This window comes from Jaculus jaculus, chromosome 1 (assembly GCF_020740685.1).
Source record: "Jaculus jaculus isolate mJacJac1 chromosome 1, mJacJac1.mat.Y.cur, whole genome shotgun sequence".
Classification (NCBI taxonomy): domain Eukaryota; kingdom Metazoa; phylum Chordata; class Mammalia; order Rodentia; family Dipodidae; genus Jaculus; species Jaculus jaculus.
Genome location: NC_059102.1, coordinates 174314740 through 174326581, shown reverse-complemented (window position 1 = coordinate 174326581; position 11842 = coordinate 174314740). Strand labels below are relative to the sequence as shown.

The following is an 11842-nucleotide window of genomic DNA, read 5'->3' as shown; positions in this document are numbered from 1 at the left end:
GCACAAAGGGGAAGAGACCAACGCAGAGAAAAAATCAACTCCTACCAAATCAGAGAGCCAGAGCCTCAGAGGCCCCCAACACCTCAGCACTGAAGCAGACCAAAAATGAACCCAACATGGCTCAAGGAAATTTTGTGGAAGAGGGGGTGGAAAGAATGTCAGAGTCACATGTTGGGTCATGATTTGCAGAGACATTTAGCATACCAATAACTGGGGGCTAACTCCACAATGCACGACCCATTTACATCATCAAGGGTCTAATAGGAGGGGGTAGATCATAGATTAGCCTAAACAATGCTACCAAACTGCCTGTATTTGATGAAAAGAAAACTAATAAATCAAATTTAAAAAATATATATATATATTTTATTAAATCTCCAAGTTTAATCAACATTGGTTCAATTTCTTTTCGTTATTTGTATGCCATATATGTTTTAGAATCAGCTTGTTAGAATAAATAAATCATAAATAATTAAAAAAAGAAGTAATTTCTAATTTGGTAGTGTGCAGTATGCTTAGTAAAATGCCATATACATAGAGAAAACCCAGCAAGATATCTAGCAGGGACACCCCAGAAAGGAAATAATTCATATGTAAACATAGCACCATGAGACATCAATCAACTGAAACATAAGTGACATTTCTTGGAGCAAGATAGATGCTTGTGACCCTCAGCACCACACTCATTTCTGTAAACAGAGACTGTTGGTGGTGATTGAAGGGCTATGCTTCCTGAAATGATGTAACTGGAAAAATAAGCTGAATGTGTGTGTCACAAACTATATTTATAAGTGGTAGTGCTGAAGCAAAAGTCACCATTCTTATGTCAGAGGGAATAAGAGCTAGTTTATTCTATAGCCAAATATAAGTGAATATGGCTCAGGGAACAGAGAGTTAGGTTTCTCCTAAGTAATATTCTAATCTATTAACAGTTTTATAAAGATTTATTGTTATAGAACAAAAGAAAGTCAAAAATGAAGACACTATGAGGTTATAACAAATTGGGGAAGTCTCCACCATAGGCTTCAGATGCTATCTGAGGACCTTCTAAATTCTTGGCTTGGTAGAAGTTGAGGGTCTGCTTATACATTCAAAAGAGGTCACACCTGTAAAACTGATAGTCACCAGTTTTTTTTTTTAATTTTTATTTATTTATTTGAGAGTGACAGATGGGGAGAGAAAGAGACAGATAGAGAGAGACAGAGAATGGATGCGCCAGAGCTACCAGCCACTGCAAATGAACTCCAGATGTGTGTGCCCCCTTGTGCATCTGGCTAACGTGGGTCCTGGGGAATTGAGCCTTGAACCAGCATCCTTAGGCTTCACAAGCAAGTGCTTAACCACTAAGCCATCTCTCCAGCCCAGTCACCAGGATTTTAAGTCAGACAGAGAAGTGGGCAATAAGTGGCTATTAAGGGACTAAGGGTAACCCAGGGCAATCTGGCTGTGATCCTGCCTCACTCCATCTCTCTTGTTTTTTTTTTAAATTTTTATTTATTTATTTGAGAGTGACAGACAGAGAGAGAAAGAGGCAGATATATATACATATATATATATATATATATATATATATATATATATATATATAGAGAGAGAGAGAGAGAGAGAGAGAGAGAGAGAGAGAGAGAGAGAGGGAGAATGGGCATGCCAGGGCTTCCTGCCACTGAAAACGAACTCCAGAAACATGTGCCCCCTTGTGCATCTGGCTAATATGGGCCCTGGGGAGTCGAGCCTTGAACCAGGGTCCTCAGGCTTCACAGGCAAGCACTTAATGGCTAAACCATTTCTCCAGCCCACTAAAGGTAACCCAGGTAGATCTGGCTGTGATCCTGCCTCACTCTATCTCTCTGTGATCACAGGAGTTCTATCAGTGCCTTCAGCCTTGTGTGCAGTAGATGCAGCTCTTATTCTGGAACTTTAGTTCACAGTAGTAATTATTTTACTTTAAAGCTTAGGCTGTTCAAAATTTGACTCAGAGAAAAAAATGAGTCAAGTTTTCAAAAGGGGAAAGTATATTTGCTTATGAAATTTGGGCTCATTATAGCCTGTTAAATTTGTAAATACATTGAGGACATAGTAAGTGTAGTAGATCAAATCAATGAAATTTAAATGAGTGATTGAAGAACCTGCAGGCTATATGTAAATGATATGTTCATGCCTAGGACACAAGTGCCATTGCATTAGCTAAATCACAAGAAATTTGAGGAAAAAATAAGGCAATTTATTTTTTCCATGTAATGCATTTGCTTCTTATATGTGAAACAGTTTTCTCTTTACTCTGAGTCTTATTTCAGGTGTCAAAATGCAATCATAATGTTTCTGAGAATAAGTGGACTGAATAAGAGTAGAAAGGGGTAGTTGAGATATTTTGGAAGAACACAAGGCATGGAACAATAGCTCATTGCTTCCTTTTGTCCTCAAGTGTTCTCATTCATTCTACTTATGTATTTCTGGGAATTTGCATTTACATTGTGGTCCTGACTGAATAGACAATCATACTTCTCCACTTTTAAATTAAGTCTTCATCCCCCAACATGGAAATTAGAAGGCTGGAATTTAATTGCTCAAATGTTCACATGTCCACTTAGTCAATGCATGCTATTTACCTTGGTTAGCTTATTTCTTTCATTGAGGGGCAATGATAAAACTGTACATGATAAAACATAATTAATTTACTATGCTACAGCTAATGTATGAATTTCATAAGCATTAGGTCATTCTCTGCTTGAATTAATGCATCTGTTGAAACTTCCTTCCATGGTACTCTGCAGGGGAAGTTATTAAGCATCCAAGTATTTTATTTCACTCTACCATTTTTGATTGCTTCTCTCAGTCAGCTTTCCAATTTTATTCCAGGAACCAAGAGAATCAGACTGCTGATGTCACCTTCATCCTCCTAGGATTCTCAGAGTACCCAGATCCCCAGGTTCCCCTGTTCCTTGTGTTCCTGGTTGTCTACACCATCACTGTGCTGGGGAACCTGGGCATGATTGCCATCACTAGAGTCAGTCCCAAGCTCCACACTCCCATATACTTTTTCCTTGGTCACTTGTCCTTTGTGGATTTCTGTTACTTCACTGTGGTAACGCCCAAACTGTTAGACAGCCTGATAGTGGAAGACAGGACCATCTCCTTCACAGGCTGCGTCATGCAGTTCTTCTTCGCATGCATATTTGTGGTGACAGAAACCTTCATGTTGGCAGTGATGGCCTATGACCGGTTTGTGGCCGTGCGCAACCCTCTCCTCTACACCGTTGTGATGTCTCAGAAGCTCTGCTGTTCACTGATAGCTACTATATACTCTTGGGGACTATTGTGCTCCCTGACACTAGGGATTATCCTTCTGAGGAAAGAATATCATAAATTACTTTGAGCATGCTGCCATTACTGCTGTGTCCTGCTCTGACCCCTAAATCAGCCAGGATATTATCATAGCCTTAGCCACATTCAATGAGGTAAGCAGCCTGATCATCATTCTTACTTCCTGCATTTTTATTTTCATCAAAATATTGAAGATGCCTTTGGCTGGGGGGCGTCATAAAACATTCACTACATGTGCCTCTCATCTGACTGCCGTTACTATCTTACATGGGACCATCTTTTGTCTCTATTGCATTGCAACCACCAAGAGCTCATGGCTCATGGTCCAAGTGGCCTCGGTCTTCTATCCTGTGGTCATTCCCATGTTGAAACCCCAAGTCTATAGTCTCAGGAACAAAGATGTCAAGGAGACTGTCAGAAAGTTGATCAATATAAAATTATGTCTTAACCTCTAAAACCTGTCAGACTTCATATTTATTTTCAAGAATACTATGTAGAACTTTCTAAGATTTCTAAAACTATCATTAACTATTAAAATTATTATCAAATTAAAATTACATGCTTAAAAATATTAACTGTTTGTTGTCTATCAAATTCTTATTCAAAAATCTGCTTAAGTTGCAGATTGGTGAATCAATGACAAAACAGTGAACAATACAGTACCTGAATTTCTTTTTCAGTAAAGTCTATATACTCAGCTTTATCTCATAAAAAATCCCAAGAAGCATACATTGATGATGGAAAATAGCTACTGTGGCTGGAGAGATGGCTTAGTGGTTAAGGCCCTTGCCTAAGAAGCCAAAGGACCCAGGTTTGATTCCCCAGTTCCCACATAAGCCAGATGCACAAGGTGGCACAGGAATCTGAAGTTTGGTTGCAGTTGCTGGAGGCCCTGTCTCACGCATACTCTCTCTGCCTGTATCCTCTCTGTTTCTCTCTCCCTCTCCTTGTCTGCTTGCAAATAAATAAAATAAAATAAATCTTTTACTGAGTTCAGTTACTGATGTATAAATTTATATAATTTATGTGAAAATTTACATTTATATTGGTATCACCTCTACACCTATAAAAAGTTATCTGTCAGACTTCTGGTTAAAATGATGGCATAGGAATCACACCAAAGCAGCCTAGGGAAGAAAAAGCCAAAAAAAAAAAAAAATCAAAATGCACACTTTTACTAAAAAGTAAGGTGTATAAGAAATTAAAGTGGCAGTTGAGAAGTAGGAGAGATCCAGAGCAGCCAGAGCCCACATAGGCAGGCAGAAGTGGCTTTTAGCAGTAGTGGCACCAGGTCCATAGGGCCACAGCTGCCAGGCTCAGTTTGAGCCACAGGTAAAGCCAGGTGAGGGGATTTTTCCTTCACACAGGAGCTTTTCCGAAACTCAAGAAACGTTGAGAACCACAGTGAACAATGGAGGATCAGATCACAAGGTAAAGGGTCATGAGGACCAGCGAGAGAACTAGAGCCACCATTGACAGCCTCCCCTTCCCCACCACCAGTGCAAGTGCCAGCAAGCACCAGAGACCAGCAGAAGCAAGATCACAGCACCCAGTACCAGCAACCAGAGCAGTGATCCAGTGACCCAGTCAGGCTACTTGAACCTACAGTGCACAAAAGGGGGATCCAAACAGGAGCACAACATAACTGAGACCAAAATCATCCCAAAAGGTAACCTGTAATGACACCAGGTCAGTACCCACCTAATGAACCTGGTATATAGGCCTGAACCAGAAGTGCTAAGTGCACCTTCCATATCAGGATAATTTATATGTTAAATCTGATGGATGGTCCTATTTGACATTCTTAAATTAGCTATATTTGGGGCTTTTTATTTGTTTCTTCTTGATTTATAGTGGCTTTGTTTCCTCTTCTGGTATACATTAGGGAAGGGTCTTATTTGATCACAAGCTGACTTGGAACCCTCAGCAGACTACAAATCACAACCACCTTGTTGTCAGGATTAAGGGTGTGGGTGGGTTATCACATACCCTATGGGACAGTTAGAAGATCTGTTTGTCATAGTATCTACTCTTGCATAAATACTCTGTACTGTTTTTCATTGAAAGTGTATATTGTTTAGTTGCATTTTAGAATCTGCCTGTATTTTGTTCCTCTTAGCATACTTGAATACTCTCATAGCAGTCAAACCTAACACCTAAGGTCACTTTTTTAGATACTCTGAGAGTCTTAAGAGACATACCTATCACCTTAAGCTCCTATCCTGAAGATATATAACATCAGTTTGATTGATGCGTCTAATAATACTGTAGTTAACAAGAAAATCCAAGCATTAAATTAATCCAAGATACAAAAATATATACATTATAACACAAGAAACACCAAAAATCAAGACAATATAAATCCACCAAAAAGTATTAATGACCAAAAATGACCTCTAGTAAGAATAAGTTAGAGGAAAAGCCTGAGAAAGATTTCAAAAGAATGATTATAAATATGCTCAAAGAAGTCAAAGAAGAAATCAAAGAATGAAAGAGGAAAACAAAGGAGTCAAAGTAGACACAGGACACCAATTTAATGAAATAAAGAGGTCAATACAAGACATAAAAAAAAGAAATAGAAATAATAAGGAAAAACAAGTCAGCATTACTAACAATGAAGAACAGAGTTAATGAAATAAAAAACTCTGCAGAAAATCTCACCAGTAGAATGGATGAAGGAGAGGACAGAATAACTAAACCAGAAGACCAGGTGGCAGTTCTAATACAGTTCAACAAAGAGAAAGACAAAGTAATAGGAAAGTATGAATGGGAATTTAAAGATATTTGGGATACTACGAAAAGATCAAACATAAGAATTCAGGGCATAGTAGAAGGAGAAGAATTTCACTCCAAAGACATAGTAGGTGTCTTCAACAAAATCACAGAAGAAAACTTTCCCCAAATTGGGAAAAAGGTGCCAGTGCAGATACAGGAATCCCTTAGTACACCAACCAGACAAAACCTAGAAAGAACCTCTCATCACCATAGTATAATTAAACTACCACACACACAAACTAATGAAAAAATATTGAAAGCAGTTAGAAAGAAAAATGAAGTGACCCACAAAAGCAAACCCATCAGGATCATAGCAGATTACTCAATACAAACTTTAAAAGCCAGAAGGGCTTGGAGTGATGTATTCCAAGTTCTGAAAGAAAATGACTGTCAACCAAGGTTATTTTATCCTGTAAAACTCGCCATTCAAATAGACAGAGAAATAAGGACATTCCACAACAAAAGCAGGTGAAAGGAGAATTTGACGACAAAAACAGCTCTACAGAAAATACCGGAAAGAGTCCTCCATCCTGAAGAGAAAGAAAAGTGCACATATAATGAACCTGGAAAAAACCAACAATACTCAAATACTAGCTAACACATGAGAGCAAAGATAAAACCGGAAAAACTACAAAAAAAATGGCAAAAATAAATACATACCTTTCAATAATGTCTCTTAATATCAATGGCCTCAATGAATCAAACAGTTAGTTCTTTGAAAGGATAAACAAGATTGATAAACCCGTAGCAAATCTGACCAAAAGAAATAGAGAAGAGACAGAAATTAATAAAATTAGAGATGAAAAAGGCAACATTACAACACTTACCAGAGAAATTCCAAAAAATCATAGGGACATACTATAAAAACATATACTCCACTAAGTATGAAAATCTGAAAGAAATGAATAATTTCCTTGATTTATATGACATACCTAAGTTACATCAAGGTGAGATTAATCACTTAAGTAGGCCTATATTAATCACCTTAAATAGACAAATATGAGGATCCAGGCAGGTATCAAAATCTCCCAACTAAAAAAGGCAAAGGTCAGGTGGATTCACTGGTGAATTTTAGCAGACCTTCAGGGAATAAGTAACACCATTGCTTCTTAAGCTTTTCCATAAAATATAAAAAGAAGGAATCCTACCACACTCCTACTATGAACACAGCATCACCCTGATACCAAAACAAGGCAAAGATAGAACAACAACAACAACAAAAAAGAAAATTACAGACCAGATTCCCTCATGAACATAGATGCAAAAATTCTCAACAAAATATTGGCAAACAGAATACAGGAATATATCAGAAAGATCATTCACTCTGACTAAGTAGGCTTTATCCCAGAGATGCAGGGATGGTTCAACATAAGCAAATTGATAAATGTAATACATTATGTAAATTGACTGAAGGACAAAAATCACATGATCATGTCATTAGATGCAGAAATACAATTGACAAAATCCAACACCTCTTCATGATAAAAGTCCTACAGAGACTGAGAGTAGAAGGATCATATCTCAATATAATAAAGGCTATTTATGACAAGCCTACAGCCAACATATTGCTAAATGGGGAAAAACTAGAAGCTTTTCCACTAAAATCAGGAACAAGACAAGAGTGTCCACCATCCCCACTTTTATTTATTATAGTACTGGAAGCCATAGCCATAGCAATAAGGCAAGAGACACACATAAAAGGGATACAAATTGGAAAGGAAGAGATCAAGTTATCATTATTTGCAGATGACATGATTCTATACATAAAGGACCCTAAAGACTCTACTAGTTCGAGCTAATAAGCACCTACAGCCATGTAGCAGGATACAAAATAAACACACAGAAATCAGTAGCATTCATATATGCTAACAACAAACATACAGAGGATGAAATCAGAGAATCACTCCCATTCACAATAGAATCAAAGTAAACAAAGTACCTAGGAATAAACCTAACCAAGGAAGTAAAGGATGTCTACAATGAAAACTATAAAACACTTAAGCAAGAAATTTCAGAAGTCACTAGGAAATGGACAAACATCCCTTGCTCCTGGATCGGGAGAATAAATACTGTGAAAATGGCAATCTTACCAAAAGCAATCTACACATCAAAATTCCTATGGCATTCTTCATGGAAGTAGAAAAAACAATTCAAAAGTTCATTTGGAATCACAAAAATCCTCGAATATCTAAAATAATACTGAGGAACAAAAATAAGGCTGGTATCACCATACCTGATTTTAACCTATACTACAGAGCCAAAGTAACAAATACAGCATGGTACTGGCACAAAAGCAGACATGTAGATCAATGGAACAGAAAGAGGACCAGATGTAAGGCCAGGTAGCTATAGCCACCTAGTATTCAATAAAAATGCCAAAAATACTCATTGCAGAAAAGTCTACCTCTTCAGTAAATGGTGTTGGGAAAACTGGATATTCATCTTTAGAAGGATGAAAATAGATTCTTTTCTCTCTCCATGCACAAGAATTAAGTCCAATGAAGTTATGAAATTTGCAGGATCATGGATGGATCTGGATAGGACTATACTAAGTGAGGTAACCCAGGCCCAGAAAGCCAAGCGTCATATGTTTTCTCTCATATGTGGATCCTAGCTACAGATGATTGAACTTCCATGTGAGTAAGAAGAAAAATCAGTATCAAAGGTCAATAAACCAGAAAATAAATATAAAGAGAAGAAAAAGGAAAGGAGGGGGGTACTTAATAGGATGGTACTATATATATATATATTTACCTGAATATTAATATATATATTAATATATATAATATTAATCTATTCTTCTACATATATATGCATATTCTTCTACATTTATATATTTATATATATGTGTATGTGTGTGTGTGTGTGTGTGTGTGTGTGTGTGTGTGTGCGTGCGTGTAGAAGAATAGATTAATGGGGGTGAAAAGGCCCAAAGTGAGGTCAGGGGAAGAGATTGAGTAAAGGAAAGGTGGATAGAGGGCTATTCAAAATCTAAGAGGATGCAAATAAATCATATAGAATCCTACTTTTTTGGACAATGGAACACTCAGGAGCCATAGATTGTTGCTAGAAAATTTTCAATGCCAGAGATGGGATACCTTCCAGTGAGTTGTTGGCCAAGGAGGTTCCTGATGCCCCCAAAACTTCATAGGCCACTGCACAGGCCCTTGGTTTCCAACCAGGAATAGATGGTAAGACACTATTATTGAAGACTCCAGATACTTGGCTGCAAGGCCATTGAGAAATCATGCTGGAACTGAGCTGATAACCTCCTCCATGTAGACCAGCTGAAAGAAAGCTGGAAGAAGCCATTCTGCATGCAGTTCAATGGGAGAAAGAGAAATCAGCAGTGAAGATGCTCAACAGTGGAGACGGCTAGCCTAATTTTTGGCCAGCCAGGCAAAATGACTCAATGGCTGCAATAGTGGCACATTAGTCATGGTGGAAACCAACTGCCCACTAATTGGACTAGAGGTCTGCTCCATGGGAGGGAACACATCCCTTATACTGAAAATTTAAAACAGGGGTAGTCATGAGCCCTTGGGGTGTAATGTCTGTTGCTGTCTAGCTAAATGTATATGCTATGCTTATAAAACTACCCAGTAAGCCTTTCTCTTAATGTTCATACCCTTATATTAATGCTACTTTCACTTTTGGTAGAGAATCTTCTCTTTTCAGATGGCAGTTACCTTGGCATGACTCAGAAGTTATCATGGTGCTGGAAAGAAGTGACTGGAGTGCTCAGTACTGTAATATCTCTATTACAGCTTCCAAGACTCAGGGTCTAATGTGGAAGAGGTTGTAAGAGCCAAACGAAGGGTAGGACTCCTTACAACATGCTCCTCCAGACACAAAATGGCTTGCATATCCATGACCTCACAGTGCTTGACACTACTTACACAAGACCATCATAAGAGGAGGAAAACATCATGACATCAAAATAAAAGAGAGACTGATTAAGATGAGGAGGTGATATGATGGATAATGGAGTTTCAAAGGGGAAAATGGGGGGAGGGAAGGTATTATCATGGGATATTTTGATAAACATGGAAGTTGTTAATAAAAATTTGAAAAAAATTATCTGTCATCTATCTATCATCTATCTATCTATCTATCTATCTATCTATCTATCATCTATCTATCTATCTATCTATCTATCTATCTATCTATCTATCTATCTATCTATCTATCCATCCATCCATTCATCTATCATTTATCAATCATCTGTCTATCTATAATCTATCACTAGCCCAGCTTGAGACAGAATCTCCACAAGTTGATGGGCTGTGTTCTTGGTTTAAACAGATGAGTTCCGCTACTGATCATGGTTGAGGCCATACAGGGAAGACAAAATATTGGTAAATTTCCTTGCACTTGGATGCCCATTCAACTGCAATCTGTACTCTTGTATTCTGAATTGTTAGCCTCTTATTTACAAAATAAACACGGTAATGTTTTATATCAAAGCTATATAAATAAACTATGTAAATGAACATATACATGGATGTATATATATATGTGTGTATATATATACATATATATATATACACACACATATATATACACAATTCATATATATATGTATATCTATCTATCTATAACATGTCCACAAGTCATGCTATAAAACAATAGGTTTAAACTATTTATTTAATATTGTTTAGTCTTTCAATGGTATGATACATATTAAATTATACATTCCATTGAGTACATATGCTGTACATTTAAAGAAAGCCACAACTAAAAAGCAGAAATAATTGTATGTAAGGGATGTAAATGCAATATAAAATGTACTGTATTTGGTATATGCTGTATGTGCTTATATGTTAAAACCCAAAGTTAAAGAAAATGTGATAGTTAAATTATCAATTTGCCACTGTAACTAGATTTTATCTTGTAAGAGACAATAAATCTATAAAAATATATGTACTGATGAGGTCATTTATAACAGATTATTTTACTTGTGAAAATAACAGAAATGTGAGCTAAATATTCTCATAGGATTTCAAAATTAGTATTTAAACCTACATATAAATATTTTTATGGTGTATGTATGTGTGAGCATATGTGGTTAGAGGATTTTGATAAATAATTTTATCTGAATTTTACAAAGGGTGAGGTTTACTCACATACCTGTACAAATTATATGTTGTTTTACCTTAAAATTCACTTGGTGCTGGAAATATATATTGCATAATCACCACATTCTTCTATATATATAAATTTTCATAATTTTTTTAATTAAGGGAATATCAGAAAAGTTACTAATGCTAGGAAATATATATTGTGATTACAAGATTTTCAGGAGGTATATGATGTTTTTTGTGTATAATCAACCATAATTCTGTTTGTCTTCTTAGAAAAATATTTCCTTTTAAAGCGAAATTTGGGAATTTTAATTGGCAGTAAGGCTTTCATATTGCTATAGGAACAAAACCTCTGCTTGTTAACATTCTTCTTAGAAACATAGTCCATTCAAGTCTCACAACATATTTAAAAAATGTTTTTATTTATTTGCAAGAGAGAGACAAAGAAAGAGAAAGAGAGAAGGAGAGAGGGGGGAAATGAATGAGTGCATCAAGGTCACTAGTCACTGCAAATGAACTCCAAATGTATGCTCCATTTTGTGCATCTGGCTTTACATGGGTACTGTGGAATCTAACCTCCATCATTAGACATTGTAGGCAAGCACTTTAAACACTGAGCAATCTCTCAAGCCCTCATAACATATTTTTGATAAAAAAATAAT

The 11842-nt window shown here is 36.7% G+C and overlaps 1 pseudogene; it reads left to right on the top strand.

Annotated features, from left to right (window-relative positions):
- Window positions 1-725: 725 nt before the first annotated feature.
- Window positions 726-3776, top strand: LOC101600770 (annotated as a pseudogene).
- Window positions 3777-11842: the final 8066 nt, after the last annotated feature.